This window comes from Pithys albifrons, chromosome 20, assembly GCF_047495875.1.
Source record: "Pithys albifrons albifrons isolate INPA30051 chromosome 20, PitAlb_v1, whole genome shotgun sequence".
NCBI lineage: Eukaryota > Metazoa > Chordata > Aves > Passeriformes > Thamnophilidae > Pithys > Pithys albifrons.
The window spans coordinates 10,591,863-10,607,611 of record NC_092477.1 but is presented as its reverse complement, the minus strand read 5'-3'; positions in this window follow the sequence as shown (position 1 = coordinate 10,607,611).

The following is a 15,749-nucleotide window of genomic DNA, read 5'->3' as shown; positions in this document are numbered from 1 at the left end:
ATCAGTGGCATGTTTTGTCCTCTCTCCTTCTTGGAAGAGACCTCCAGGGAAGTCACTGAAATGCTTCTGCACCTGCAGGCAGCTCTTTGAAGGCCCCAGCTTTAGGGACATGGGGCCAAAAGCAAAAGCATTTATTTCATTCATTCATCTGTTTATTTTTAGGTGTCTCACTGCCATTGAAAATTGATGGTCTTTAGAGTGTCACTGCTGCCTTCAAACCTGCCCCTCAGCCAGGGGTGAAGGGAAAGGCTGTGGGAGCCAAGGCACTGACCCTGAGTTGCAGTTTGAAGGATAGTGGGATGCAGGAAGAGGAGGAGGCAGTAGGAACAGAGTCCTTTGAGAGCAGTTGAAGTCCTGCACTTCAATATTTTTATCCTAATGAAAGGACATTTGTATGACAGGGGCATGGACATGAGAAGGTGGGCACTTACCTGCCTTTCCTTTCCCTCTCCCAACATCTGAGCAAATGGCCAATATTAGTTGATGCTGTCAAGGCTGAGAATGTAATTATTAAGATTCTAAATGTTTTGGCAAAATAAATAGTCTCCATTTTTGTCCCTAGAGGCAGGTGGCTCCAGTGTGACCTCTCTCTTGGGAGTAACCATGGGAGAGAGGTGGGAGGGAAGGGCTGGGAGTTGTGACTTCTTGTATTTCCAGAAAAGACTTGCTTTAACAGCACCTGTTAAACTCAGCCTCACCTCCAGGAATCCAGCAGCATCATACCTGCATTTTGGGACAGCTGCTGAGGATGCTTGAGCCCATCCATGGCCATGGACCCATGGATAAGGTTTCATAGAATCATGGAATTGTTTGAGTTGGAAGAAACCTTAAAACTTATCTACTTGCAAGTCCCTGCCATGGGCAGGGACACTTTCCACTAGACCAGGTTGCTCCGAGCCCCACCCAACCTGGCCTTGAGCACTTCCAGGGATGAGTTTTCCAAAAGTTTCCTGTACACTATCAAACCCCAGGTCCTTTAGGGGAGTGGGCTGCTATCAGCAGTATTTGGGCACAGTTTTCATCTGTCCCTGCAGACACTGGGAAGAAGAAAGACTCTCATCAAAACCAGTGGTGTTAAACTCATGCAGATGAGCACATGGCTCAGTGAGTGAGGGCAGGAGGCTGGACCAGCCCAGAGGATGCAGAGCTGGCTGAGTGCTGAGGCTGCCCATGGAAAACTCCTGGGAAGATGCATCTCAGATCCTGAATTGGCTCCCTGCAGCTTCAAAAAGGCACTGAATAATGTAGACAGAAAAATGAGCACAGGACAATCTGGCTGTCATCCAGCTTATCCAAATATTGCTATTTTTGGCTTTGTTTGAGTTTCTTTGCAGCTCAGAGGCACATCCCAAGATCCCAATGCTTTTGATCTGGAACGCACTGAATAATTCCCTTTAAACAATAATAAAAGAGGAATTTTTGACACCGCTGTCATAGCAACAACTGATGTCATAAATGCAGGACCATGACTTCATGGCAGGACCCCAGCTCAGGAGGAACTTTTACTCAAGAGCAAATATCACCTGCAGTAGAGTGGGGAATAGAGAAAACTGGGTAAATGGCAGATCATTGCTTTGCATAAATGTCCTTTTACCTCAAGCACCACTGAGGACAAACATCCCTTTTTCTGAGGCATCTGATGTGTAGGGCTCTCCATGTAGACACAGCTTTGGAGAAGGGGTTTTGCAGGCACTAACCCCTTCCCAGCTCTCCCTTGGGAAGGTCTAGGCTGAACAAGATACAAGATTGCTAAATAACTTCAATGAGATAAAGGATTTTTCTAGATTTTTTTTGGCATTCACAGCACAGCAGAGATCTGGGTGAGAATCCAGGGTGCTACCCAGGACAACACTGTGGCTGTGGAAAGAGCTGCCCTGTTATACAGGGAGCCTTTGCAGTGGGTCATGCTGGGTCAATACGAGCTATCTGGGTAAAAGAAGGTAATTTTTGGTGAATACAAGCCCCCAGTGATGGCTGCTGCAGCAAAAGGCTCTGCTGGAAGAGCTCCTGGAGCAGCCCGGGGAGTGCTGGCAGGATGGCTCAGTGCCGTGGAGCTGAGTGGCTCTTACAAGGCTTTCTGGACAAAAATAAAATGTACTGAGGCATTTTAAATTCAGCCTGGAGGCGATCTCTGTCTGCAGCCCTTGGTTCACATCACCATCTGGCAGGAGGAGCTGAAATCCATTTCCATCAGAGGCTTTGCCAGCAAGTGAAATAAAGTGAAGGTGGGAGCTGGTTCCTCAAAAAGCAAAGGCTCCGTCAGAGCTCCCACTGCTTGGCAGCCTCCAAGCCCAGTGCCTGGGCAGGCAGGAGCCTTTCACTTGAGACCATGTTGTTATTGCCTAAATCTGTGGCCAAAAGCAAACCCTGAGAGGTCTTTGTCTTTCCACAGCCTGGGGAACTGGCCAAGGCTCAGAAAATTCAGCAACTCTGAGAGTGGGGAGTTTAAAGGGTCCTTTCTTTTGGTCTGTCATTCTGAAAAACAATTCCTTGAGGGGTCACTCTCTTGAATAACTTGAGTCTGATGCAAGGACCAAATCCCAGCATCCCACTGCAGTGCCTGCAGATCCAGCACCTGGGGAAAGGAGAGACCAGTGGCACACCTGGACATTCAGGGCGTCCTTTAGCCTGAGCCCCCAGTAAGGCAGAGCAGATGAGCCCCATCCTCTAAAGATGCTCCATGTCTACACACATATTTCTCATAATATTTTGTCAGCCAACACTGTAGAATGGAGAGGGCTGTGCCCTACTGGGAGTCTGATTTTCCTGCTTGTGCTGGTGCCTGCCCTGCCAATAACAAATAGATTCATTTATAAAATCTCTGTCATTGTCACTAGGCAAGTTACTGCAGGGCCACTGAGACATGGGCCTCAGGCCAAGTTATATTGCTCGCTTCATCATCCCACTCACTTGTGTTGCCTGCACCAAATTTTCAGAATCTATTATTCACATCAGCTTGGGGTTTGAGGGAACAGATTTCCAATAGTTTGCAAATATCATATTTGGAACAAAAGCCATTTCCCTTCTGCAGAAAAAATAAAGGAATGTGTATTAGAGGCTTCAGCAGGTCCCTGCTGTGAGAGCAAAGAGTGGGTTTGCTGCTCTGTGGGTTTTCCATGTGGCAGTGACAGGAAGAGGACACAGTGGAGACCCTGGAGGCAAGAACTGGATGCTCCAGTGGTCTCACCACAGAGGTGTGAGAGCTTTCTCTGCCTGCATAGGGCCCAAAAATGGCTCTAAACCACAAAATAATTGCTCTAAAACACCCAATGGGCTGCCCTGCAATTATAAACAGCAAAGAGCAGGTCTGAAGCACTGCAGCAATGTGTGGTCACCCTAAAGTGACAACTTCCCCAGGCTGGGACAGGATGGCTCGTGATGGAGAAGCTCAACTTTCCTGGAGAGAAGGCAGGGCGAGCACCTCTTGCTTCTTCCTCCCATGCCACAACCTTTTATGGGAAAGAGAGCTCAAGGGCACAGTTCAGAGCTGAGTTTGTTCAGGCAACATGCTTGAACAGCCTAACTCTCCCTAATTTCTCATCCCTTCCTTGCAATCAAGCCCAGGAGGGGCTGTGTCCTCTCCAGGGGAGGGCTGGGGGCTCAGCACAGCTCCCCTCAGCCACGGATCTGCTCTTGGTCTCCCTTCTTACCAGTTCTTTCCATTCCCTGCACCAGCTTTCCTCCTCCCTCCCAGACAACAACAGCCTTTCAGCCACTAAAGTGGGACAAATGGCTCAATGATGATTTCATATTTATTCGTTGTCCTTGAGATTAAATATTCTTAAATAATAACACCAAAAAGGCTTAGAGCTATGGAGGAAATTCTTCTGAGCTCCATTAATTCAGCGCAGCAAAGGGACATGGGATTACAGGAAGGGTCAGGCTCTGCCCACAGCAAGGTACAGGATTTGTTTTTCCTGAAACAACGGGGGGTTTTTACTGAACCAGTTTCACATAGAAGCTTAAAATCAGGAGAATGTTAATCTGCTTTTCCGGTCCATGCCTTTAATCAAAGCCTGTTGTAATTAATGTACACACTAATAACTCAGTAAATGCAGGACAGATTTAATACAAAGAGTTTGCACAACAGGAATTTCAACCAGAAAATGCAGTTTAGGGTGTTTTAGGCTTTCTGAAGAGCCACCAACCTGCCTCTGCCCTGGAGGGGCCGCACCTTCCTCACACCACAGTTCGAATCTTCACAGGCAAATTCCAACTGATTTGGGCAATGATGAATGCTGGAAAAAAGCAGGAGGGGGAAAAGGGTGCCTGAGAGAGTATCTTCCCCCACCTTCAGTCCCCTTGGGAGCTGCCACACTTCATGGTGGGCTAGACCTGATGCAAAGCAGGATGGAAAACAATGTACTGGCATCACACCCCTCAGAGCCAGAGCAGGGATGGAGAGAGCCAGAGTCCTGCCCTGCCATTAAATGTTACTTTCCTTAAGAAAAAAAAAAGGGCTGAGTGAAGAGAAATACAGAAACTTGTTGAATTAATCCAGAGATTTAATATCCAGCTGTTGCGGAGTTTACAGGCATGAAGGATTATTGAGCTTGGAGGTCCCAGGCCACAGAGACTAACAATTTTTGCTGCAATGGGGCTATCAAGGATTGGGATTGTGTTTTATGGGGTTGATATATGGCTCTACAAAGAAGAGACAAGATCTCTTTCTTTTCTCTTTGAGTGGTTAGTGAGTCATGCTACAAAGATACAATAAACTCAACTGGAACATTCAGGGATTCCAAAGCAGCAATGCCAAAGCAATTGTATTATTACTATTAATTATTATTATTATTACATTAATTTCTAAGACATCAATCTCCATACTATGTGGGTACTGTGACTTAAATTTAGCACAAAATTAGCATACATTAGCTAAATTAATGTAACATACCATATGTGGCAAAAACTAACGTAACATAATGTGGAATAAATTACAATAATTTAACATTGACTCACAGGACTCGATGAGGCTGTAAATCTTCTTTAGGAACTGAGATTAAAGCAAGAAACATTAAAAAGTAGATCCATTTTACAAAGCAACAGCCTTTGCAAATGCAGTGTTTAGAAACACAGTTCATTTAGTAAAAGGTTTCATCCAATTTGCCACTTAATAGCATTGCTTTGCAATTACAACATTCCCTTTCACCCAGAGCACCTGCAGCGCTTTACAAATAATAATTCATTTGCGCTGTGTCTTGCAAAGCCAAAGAGTATCAACATCCCCAGGTTTTACAAGGAATGAAAATGAGTCAGGGATAAATTAAACCGTTTGGCCGAGCGTGGCAGAGGCAGGGACGGCGCCTCAGAGATCCTGACTGCCAGTTCAGTGCCTGGATCATCCATCAACGCGCTGCTGCTGCTCGTGGCAGTGCTGGAACCTCGTCCCAGCTCGCTCTGCTCACACACCAGGCTCTGATTCCAGCAGGGGATGGAGGGAATCTGCTGTGACCCCCAGCAATTCCCACCCACTGCTGCCCTCTCTGCTCTTGCCATTCCAATGAGGATGTTTCAAGTTTCTTCCCACCACCATGGGTTTTGTTGGAGCAGGTATCCAGCTTTAAAGGAGGGGAGGTTTTTGCTGCAATAATCACACAGACCTAAATTTCACTCCTGCTGGAACAACCTCCTTGCTCACTGCTGATATGGAGCCAACAGCAACCCAGCTCTCACTGATTCCCATCCTCCCCTCTGGGTACCAGACAAGAACCACACAGCACAGGGAAACTCTTCCCCCATTCCTTTGTCCCCATGTGCTCTGCATTTCACTCAGGTAATCAGAGGAACACAAGCAGCACTGGGAGCTTTGCTACAACTGTTGCACTTGGGAGGACACCCAACTGCATCTCCTCTCCATGGAAAGTGCTTTGCTGCTGGGAGACCTGGAGAGCTGGGCTCCTCTGTGCCTCAAGGGGAGGAAGAGAGAGGAGGGAGAGTCAAGGCATTGTCCTTGAAGAATGCAGGAGCAAGTATATTAGTCATAGAAAATCTATTACTCAAGATGATGAATGTCCTTTCCTGCTATGGTGCTGTTAGTTGCTGGAATTAAAACCCAGACCTGTGTTGCAGCTCTGTGAGGACACTTATTTACATGACAAGTACACAGATTGAAAAACTGGTATTTTGCTGGATTGCAGAGTTGGTCAGGCCGCTGGAGAATTTGCCCCATTCCAGCCTCCATCATTAGGAATTCCACCAAACGACCCCAAATCTTTGATGGCATGTGATGGACCACGAGCAATGCTGGAGCTCATCTTCCCCCAGGGGATGTGGGTACATCTGGGGGAGTCCTATGGGGTATCTGTGAGCAGAGCAGAGGGAGGATTTGCTCATCAGAGACAGCTCAGGGATGGCCACAAGATCCAGAGAAATCCCTGTGGGGAAGATGAGGGGTCTGGTGTCTCCCCCATGGACAATCCTGAGTCATAATTTCTGAGCTCCAAACTCACCCTGCAGAGATCAGCAGCTCAATCCCTGAAGGACAGGGACAGATCCAGTCCCAAAAAGCCCTTGAGTCCAAACCAACAGGGAAAGCAATTAGGAAAGATCGCTCCAAGTGCAGCAGAGTAGGAATAAACAGATGAGGTAAGTGAAATTCCTGCTCTCCCAGGGATGTGCCCAACAGCCCTGGCCAAGGGCTGCCTGCCCTCTATCCCTCCATCCCTCTTTCCTCTGTGGTGCAGCTCAGTGAGGCTGTGGCAGAAACCCACTGATGTGTTCCCATTGCTGGAATAAGGACACGGACAGCAGCAACCGTGGCTGGCAATGCTGTACTGGAACAATATTCCCATGGAAATTGCCATTTTCATACACAAAAGAGAGAAGAGGAATTTAAGCCTGGCAGAAGGATGACAAATGTATTGATGTCTTGGGTACCACCCTCAGCAGGAACCTGCTGATGAAGGGAAATATTATTTTTCAATATTAAACCAATCTTGGACTGACTCAGAATCCGGTGACAGTGGGATAATTTAATCAACCTCTCCAAATCATTTCACCTTTGGAGTAAGAAAATGCACTATTGGAAAAACCACAAATGAAATGTTCCCAAGAGTCTGAAACCCAGTTTTGTTTGGTTTTTTTCACATCCCATCCTTTGAGATGTTATGACACAATGCCAAAATGTGAAAACACAGGGATTTTCTGAAGAAAAAAGAATTTAAATTTTACTCACTCCTGGTCAGCCGTGAGCTCAATATTATGAAGCAGATTTTAAAGCTGTAGAGGAGGTGATGAAAGAATATTAATGACATCCTTAGATGAGCAGTAAAATACACTGATGCTGCTAATAAATTGTAGCTGCTTTTGTGCCCGTTGGGATTTTGGATGGATACAAGCTGATCTGAGGGATAATTTTTGTTGTGCTTTGCTGGAACTGGTGGAGGAGAAAGGTTAAAATCGGGGACAGTGGCTGTGCTGGGAAGACAGGATGAAACTCGGGGGTGATTCATCACCTTAGAACAATGCAGACCATGAAGGAACTATTATAAACCCAGGAAGGGTAACGTAAAACCTCCGAATTATTCATCAATCCCCAGCCCAGGCTGCTGCTCGTGCTTTTTATCTTGCAAATAAGATGTCAGATCTCAGGAGGCTTAATTCAGTCTCTGCTTCCCCAATTTGGTGGACCATCTATAACGATTTGCCATTAAATATCCCACATTCACAAATTTCTACATTTATTGGCGTCATTTTAAAACATCATGGCCATCTTTTTATGTAGGCAGGAGATATGACAGAGCCCTTCAATGAAGAGAATTGACTATAAAAGGTGCTAATAAAGAAATCAATCTAACATTATAGCACATATTTAGAATTAATTCTACCTATTCTCCCCCCACCCCCGAGCAATAGGCAGCCCCTAATAGCAGTGGGATCATCTGAAAAGGTACATCCCTTGATTTAAAAACTGATGTGTGTCAAGGTAATGGGATTAAAAATGAATTGCCATTTTTAACAGCTTCCCACCAGCATCCATCTCACTGTCAGGGCTCCCCAAACAACAGAACGCGAAGACGCAGCCTGAAATTAGTCTGTCTTGTTTTAAGACTCTTCCTAATGATCCTCTGAATGAATTCCTGCTCTTTGGCAACATAATTTTAGAGTTAAATATCAGCTAATTTATTTTTTGTACGCACTGATGGCACACTGTGGGTTCTACGCTTGGCAGAGGTGCCTCGTGGGATAAAAAAGGGAATTACTGGGGGGAAATCAGAGTTTCTGTTGCTCTGGCAGCAAAGAAACGGCACGAGCAGCCCCTTGTCCTGCTCCCAGGTGTGGGGCAGAGCCCACCCTTGTTGGAGTCTTGATGGAAAGCGAAGCTCCAGTTTGGGAGACAGACCTTTTTTTGCTCTTCTAGGGGTGGCAGGGCAGGCAGGGCTGCTCCTTCAGCAGGCTGTGCCACTCCCAAGCTGGTATTCCTGAGTACCTCAGCCTGCACCACACACTGCCAGCCGTGTCCCACTTTAACTGCAGCGCTGACACCGCTGTGTTCCTCCGCCGTACAAATCTGTCAGGGTGGAGGGAACACATAAAAGCCTTATTTTTTTCCCCCTTTTTTTCCTCGAGTTTTACATATAGGGAGAGAAACAAGGAGATGACGAGGCTTTGATATGCAATGGCACATCCCGTGCAGAGATCACTCGGTTTCTTCGCGGTGTCACCACCAGCTCCCGATTTTCCGCCTGCCATTGGCACGGGAGCAGAGAGGCAGCTCAGCTCCCTGCTGCAGATGACTCCAAAGAGGTGTGGAGGGAGAGAGACCTAAAATAACTTCGGGGCTTTCCCTTTTTTTCTTGCAGGGCAGCTCCCCAGCACGCAGGGAGCTCAGGCTGAGGCAGGGAGATTCACTCACACCCCATGGGTGTGGGCACCCTCGTGGGTACTGATGTCTGTGAGGGCAAGGCAGATCAGACCTGCACCCAATGTCCTGGTCTGACTCCAGTTTTCCCAGTTCTGGGTATAGCCTGGGAGTTGGGACTCATAATTGCAAGCACCACCCCTGTGGGTACCAGAAAAGACATAAAAAGAGCTGATTTCAATTTCCATCTTCTAAGGGGTTTATTAATAAACAGTGTGGGTAAATATCCTCCATCCAATTATGACAAACACCTCTAAGGTACAGTGTCCTTTTAAGCAAACATTAGATGCCTTATTAAATCTAAATTAAATGCTCACTAAGGGCCATTCATTGACAAAAAAGTGTTTCCAAAAGTAATGAGCAGGTCACCTCACTGGTGTATTAGTGCCCGACCTTGACTTCCTGAGAGACAGCCCCAGACAATGCACCAAAGGCTTGGCTGATGAATGGCTCTGCTGAAATGCTCTTGACCTTAGGAGACACTCCAAAGTGATGAACAGTTAATGATGAAAGGCTTCAGAAAGAGATTGTTTTAATTTCTGGCCATAACATACAATTTTCAGGCTTGCTGGGGGAGGGAAGGGAGGAGAGTGCAGGGAATGGAGAGAGGGGGTAGATTCAATATTTAGCAAAACATGGTTTAATAGCACTGCTGAAAGGCACTGGACTTCTGGGCCAGTGGTGCTGTGGGGAATGTGAAGTGCTTTTCTCAGCCCCCTCTAAATTCATGACAGGTGTAACCACTGAGATTTTCCTCAGGATCTTTGGTGGGTGCCACTCCTGACACACCCCACTGCCTGAGTGGGCTTACAGCATTCTCCAGAGTGATCTCCTGCTCTCCCAGTGACAGCCCAACTCATCCTTCATGGCCAAAGCACCACCAGCTGATGACCCATCTCTTCATGTTCTGCCACTCCCAATCCCTTCTTCCCAAGTTCTGGCATCAGCCAAAGTACCAGAGAGAGCCCAGCACCTCCTTGTCAGCTGTGATTGCTTTGGCCCCTGAAGAACTTGCTTTTCTCCCATTCTGAAGGCAATAAAAGTAATGAGAAGAATGATGGTGCCATCTGCTCCTGAAGCTTTTCACCTGTGCTGGGAAGGCAATTTATTTCCGTGACTCTGTCAGACACATCCCCTGGGCAGCAGCAGCAATCCAGGAGCCTTTTCTCTGGCACAGGGAGCTGTGCAAGAAGTTGGAGACTTGGAAAAAGAAGCATCAAGGTGCATCCCTTCACTTGGAGGGACAGAGTAAAGGATGGAGAAGTTGCTTTTGAGCTGGAGACAAGACTAGCTGGGGATCAAAGCATCTTCATGGCCTGGAGACCAACCAGGAGTGCTGTGTACCCCCAAAGCCATGCCAGTCCTCCAGGGTGGTGCCATTAATGACATCTCTGGAGTGTCCAGAAAAGGATGTGCAGATTTTACTGTCCAAAACAACCCAGTGAACAAGAGGTATGGGGAAGGGAGGCAATGGCTTGAGAATACTCATCAGGATTTTGTTCTCTCAGTGAGCTGGTTTAGAAATAAATAGGGGAGACAAAAAAGGGAAAAAGAAAGATTTGGCAGGAAAAATTCAGGCCAAGATTCACTTGGAATCACAAGGCAAAGCCTCCACAGGGTGAGGCTGGAGCAAGACTTGCCAGTGGAGCTGCAGGTCCCTACTGGGCCAGGCTTAGTGACAGTGGCACTTTGTATCTGGAGCACTTGGTACTTGGGACCAAAGCTCCCCTCAGTAAATGACACCCAAACATCACAACTCACCCTGTGAATATTAACACTGCCCACCTGACACTTGGGCAGCCTCAGGTGGTGGGAATTTGAGGACTTGCTTGAGGTCAGAGACAGTGGTTGATATTGGTGTGACCCTCAGCATGAGCCACCAGCTCACACTCCATCTGTCTCTCTCAGGAAATGAGAGTGCTCTTTTTTACCCCTCCCTGGTAGCTGAATGCAGAAAGATGTATTGGTTCAATCTAGAGGAACAGCAAACAGTCACAGGGCCTTGGCTCCAGAGGGATTCTTTTGTTCCTTTTTTTTTTTTTTTACCAGCTAATTACATTTAAACAAATTCTCACTCTTGAGCTTGTTGGGAAGTGTCAGCTCCTGTTTTTGTCATCTGGCCTCACAATGCTCACTCTGGCTGAGTCTGCCTAACACTTTCATTAACCTTTCAGGGCATTTTGCTTATGAAACAGCGAAACAAATGAACAACATTCCACTTAGCCTGAAGTTTCAGTCCAGCTGCTCTTTAACTGTCCTGTGCCCTGAGTTTTAAAGCAGTCCAGTCTCCATCCTGCATGTTCATCTTTGCCCACTCACCACAAAGATAACCCTGGAGAAAGGCAGAGATGCAACATATACAATATATATGAGTGTCTCTCTCCCTGTATACGTTTATAAAATCAAGCTTTCTTCTCTGCTTTGAGTGAAAGGCAGGACTTCACCTTACTCCAGGGCAGATGGGCTTTCATGAAGGGGAAAGTGAAGTTTCCAAGTCTTTGGGGGACCTTTCAGACTTCCTTACTGTAGGCATCTAACTAAAAAGCTTCAGTGAGATCTTAACCATTCCAAAACAGAGAACAGGGGGGCAAGAGAATAGTAAGTGGCTCCAGAGGGCTATTCTGAGTCACAGGAGACAGGGTGGAGGGACCTTGAAAAATCATTGAGTTCATTTCCCTGTCTCCAGGCAAGATCAGCTCGACCCAAACCTCTCCTGACAGATGTTTGTCTGATCTCTCCTCCAATATTTCTTCTGCTATTTTAATCCCATTATTCCTTGCCATGAGAGCAGTGAACTTCTAAAATAAGAAAAAAAATTATTGAAGTCTTTCCCTCTCTGTGGAAAACTTGAACATACTCACTCAACTGTCTTTGTCTTCAGCCTTTTCTTCTACAGGGTTCCTTTAGTTTTCTTCTGCTGAGGTGGTCTCTGGAGCCCTCTCCCTACTCTGCTTTCTCCCATTCCTACTGCCTGCTCTCCACCTTGGGTGCTCTTGACCTATTGTTGGGATGTTCCCATTTTTCTTGCTCTTTCTTCCAACCAGTTTGGAAAGGCAGCAGCAACACTCCCTCAAGAGTTACCTCAAATTCTGTCCCAGCCACCCAGAGGTCAGAAAAGAAGTGCTGGTTCAAGTGGTTCTAGACAAGACATGAACATGGGATGTCACTCAGATCTCATCCTTCAAGGGGAAACTGAGCCACTCCAGGGCCAGCACCTTTAAAGGAAAACTTTGCAGTGAGTTTGGCCTCAGGTAAGGGCTGCTAACACTGAAGGCTGGTGGGATGGGTGGACCTTTCCAAAGGCATCTCTAAACTCATTCCAGGTCCTTCTTTTGCTGAGTGAGGATTAAAGATAAATATTTCTTCTTCCACCAACTCACTCTGCTCTGTCCATGAGCACCAATCCCTCATCCCACATGTGCCAGCTGCTTGCCAAGTGGTCTCTTAGGGGGAAAACCTTTGCTTTGAATCAGTTGGGCTTGATCTCATCTTAGACAACCCTCACAGCCTGCCTGTGTCAGACTGGTAAAATATACTCACTCAGCAGCTGAAAGCTTGGCCTCTTTGGTTCCTGAATATAGAAAAGCCTCGTTAAGGAGTTGCTGCACATGGATCTGTGGGGGGAGAGAAGTCAGGAGGGACATAAGCACGAGTTCTACAGTCCATTTAAGTGCACCCCAAAAGAAGGGCTGAGGTCTTGGAGCAGACCAGTAGAGAGCATCCGTCTAAAACTTCATTTCAGCTGCTAAAAATATGCAGGAGCTGAATTTCTCCTCCTTGCTTTTCCCCTTACAAGGAGAAAATCCTCCTCTTAATGGCTTGTAATCTCTCTGCCAGTCCTAGTGGCAAATAACTGGTGAGTCTGGAAGGGTGAAGGAGCTGACTTCTGCTTTTGCTCCTGCAGGTGGGAGGCATTAGCAGTGGCAACCAGAGCTGTGCAATGTTTTACTCCGCGAGGAGAGAGGGTGGTGCTGCAGGAGCAACACGAACCCAACTGACTCCAAGGCTCAGCTGAGCAGGGGGACAGCAGTGCCCTGACCCCCTCTGGGGCCTTTACACCCAAGCCATCCTTCTTCCTTCCCCCCTGGACCACCTCTGACCCTGGTAGGGATGCTCCTCTGCCCACCAAAGCCTTTCCCCCAAGGATACAGCCACGTGGAGGAGGTGCCAGGGTGTTCATGCACAGAAGGATGAGCTCAAAGTAATCTACTCCAGCAAGATATGGAGGCAGATTTTTGGCCAGGATCCAGGTTTTTATTAATATCCCAGGCTGGGGGAAGGGAAAGCTGTTCTTCTTTTCGTACAGAAAGGGTTGAGAGGAGGAAGAGAGAGACATTTCTGTTCAAGCCTTCTGCAGCCTCCAGGCTCTTGCTGCCTTGGGGGGTTTCTTGTGGGTATATTTGCAGGTCAGTGGGAAGGCCCAGGGTGTTGTGGATTCCTGTGGTAGGACATATGTGTAAAATATCCTGTTTCATTATATACACTGGTAGGTGGAACTGAGAGGAAGGGGAACTTTGCTGTTTGCTGAATAATTTATTTTTAATCCTAGCTTGAGGAGACACCCAGTTCCTGGGACAGCAAATGCTGCAGCCAAAGCAGAGGAAGAGCAGAATTCAGGCCAGTTTGGGGAGGTTTAGGATGAGAAGCACTGCTGTAATCTCTGCTTTGCCCACAGGCTCATCACTTGCTGTTCATATGGGAGGTTTCATCCCCCAAATCTGCTCAGCCCATAGTTCCCTACAAGGATCACAGTGCCTGAGCTGGGCATCTGGGCTTCAGCCACAGCAAATATCACCCCTCTGCTGAAAATTTGGTTTAGGGCAGCCAAGATACCCTAAAACTTCCATAAGAATTTCTATGTGGAAAACAGCTGGACAAAAGAAGGCATTTGGGGATTATCCAATGTCAAAAAAAGTAAAGAATGGGAACACACAGTCCAACATTTTTATTTTTAGGTCTTCTTTTAACCTTTTCTCTTTCTCAGGTGTTGGATGTTGGGCTCTGGACTACCAGAGATGACACCATTAATTTGGATTTCAGGAAGCCTTCAAGGAAGATCTCTGTTGTCAGCTCTGCTTTTATTTATTTTTTTTCCCAGCTACTCGGCAAGCCAAGGAGATTTCGGAATGCCCCGAGGGCACAGCAGGAGGACAGAGCCTGCAAGATGAAGAAGAGTTTGGCAGCCAGCTTGGGATGGGCAAGCTCACGTGCCTTCCATACAAAGAGCACTCAGCCCAGGTTTGTCTCCAAGGAGCAGAAATCAGCCTGACACTGGGAAAAGGAGGCATCCTACCTCTGAGAAATGTCACCCTCAGTCCAGGAGCATCATATCAGCTTTCCTCCAGCACAGATACTTACCTTTCCCAAGGCTGAAATGCCAGGTTTTTTTGGAAGCAGAAAGGCTGTTTTCCCATTCCGGGAGATACCAAAGAGTTTTGGGACCCTCCAAAGACAACAGAGGAGGAAGCAGCTGTCCCTTCTGCTCCCCCTGCTCCTCCCCATTGCCCTTCTTTTCCCTTCTCCTGTGTGATGGAGGCAGCAGAACAGCTTCTCTTTATAAGGCTTCTGTGGGCTATGAAGTTTAATTTGGTTTTCTGGGGGATCAAGTCTTTCTTTCCTTTCAGTAACTTCATATAATTAACCAGTTTGAGTTTTCATAGTGCTGTAACTCATCCCATGAGTACAGACTGAAAGAGGGTAAATTTGGATTAGATATTAGGGAGAAATCCTTCCCTGTGAGGGTGGGCAGGCCCTGGCACAGGTTGCCCAGAGCAGCTGTAGATTTCCCATCCCTGGAAGTGTCCAAGGCCAGGTTGGATGGGGCTGGGAGCATTCTCCTGGAAATGTACCCAAAAGCCACCAAAGAGCAGAAACTCAGGATCTTATATTGCAGCAAACAACTGGCCCCCAATCAGTCTGAGCCCTGGGTCACCCAGACAGCAGTGGGAGAGGGAACAGCTGAGCTTGGAATCAGCTTGTCAGGAATGCACAGAATGGCCCTTTTTTTCTGAAATCTGCAGGGATAAGAGCACAGTTTCTACACCTGCCTGCCCACACTATCTGTGGCAGGGAAAGCAACACAGCCTGGATCACATCTCACCTCCAGGAGCCTGGAATGGTAACGAAAGCTGGTCTGAAAGCAATGCTTGCTGGGCTGGGAAGGGCATGTTACCATCCTTCATGCTCACCCTCAAGATCACAGACTGAGGAAAAAAAAATAAAAGGAAAAATGAAAATAAAAAGGATTTTCTGTTCCTCATTAATTGTACTTCTGAGTTTATTCTTACCAGGCAGCATCTGTGCTTAGAACAAATCCCCATCCAAGCACAAGTAAGATGTTTGGCTTATAGACTCATTAAAGTGATAGAGAGCAAGGCAGTTCAAGTGATACAGCCCTGCGTGATTGTGCTACTTAAGGACTCTTGTTCTGTCTCTATCAGAGCCTTAATAGTTGTGATTCCTAACCCATCTTCTGACTTTTACTGATGCCATATATACACACACTTGTGTGCACACTCAGTTTATCTCTAAGGCAAAGCCTTTGGAGTTGTTGAGAAGCAGCTCCTGGTGCTGGAGAGATCCCAGGGTTTATCTTAAGCATCACTGCCCTCATAATTTCTTGTTATCAGTTTGGTTCTGTGTCAAATTTTGCTCAGCTCTGAGAGCAAGAAATAGCCAGATAGATGGGAATCCTCCCCAACCTGCAGCTCTGATCCAGCCTGGATTCCCAGAGCAGGAAAAGGTTACAGCTTTTCTCTCTAGTTCAAGTTAGAGAAAGCTTGATAGAGTTCAACCAGTGTTTGGACACTCTCAGGACACGGTGGAATTCTTGCAGGAAAAATAGTGGCCAATTTGATGTCTTCTCCCTTGGAATAACCCCACATTTGGG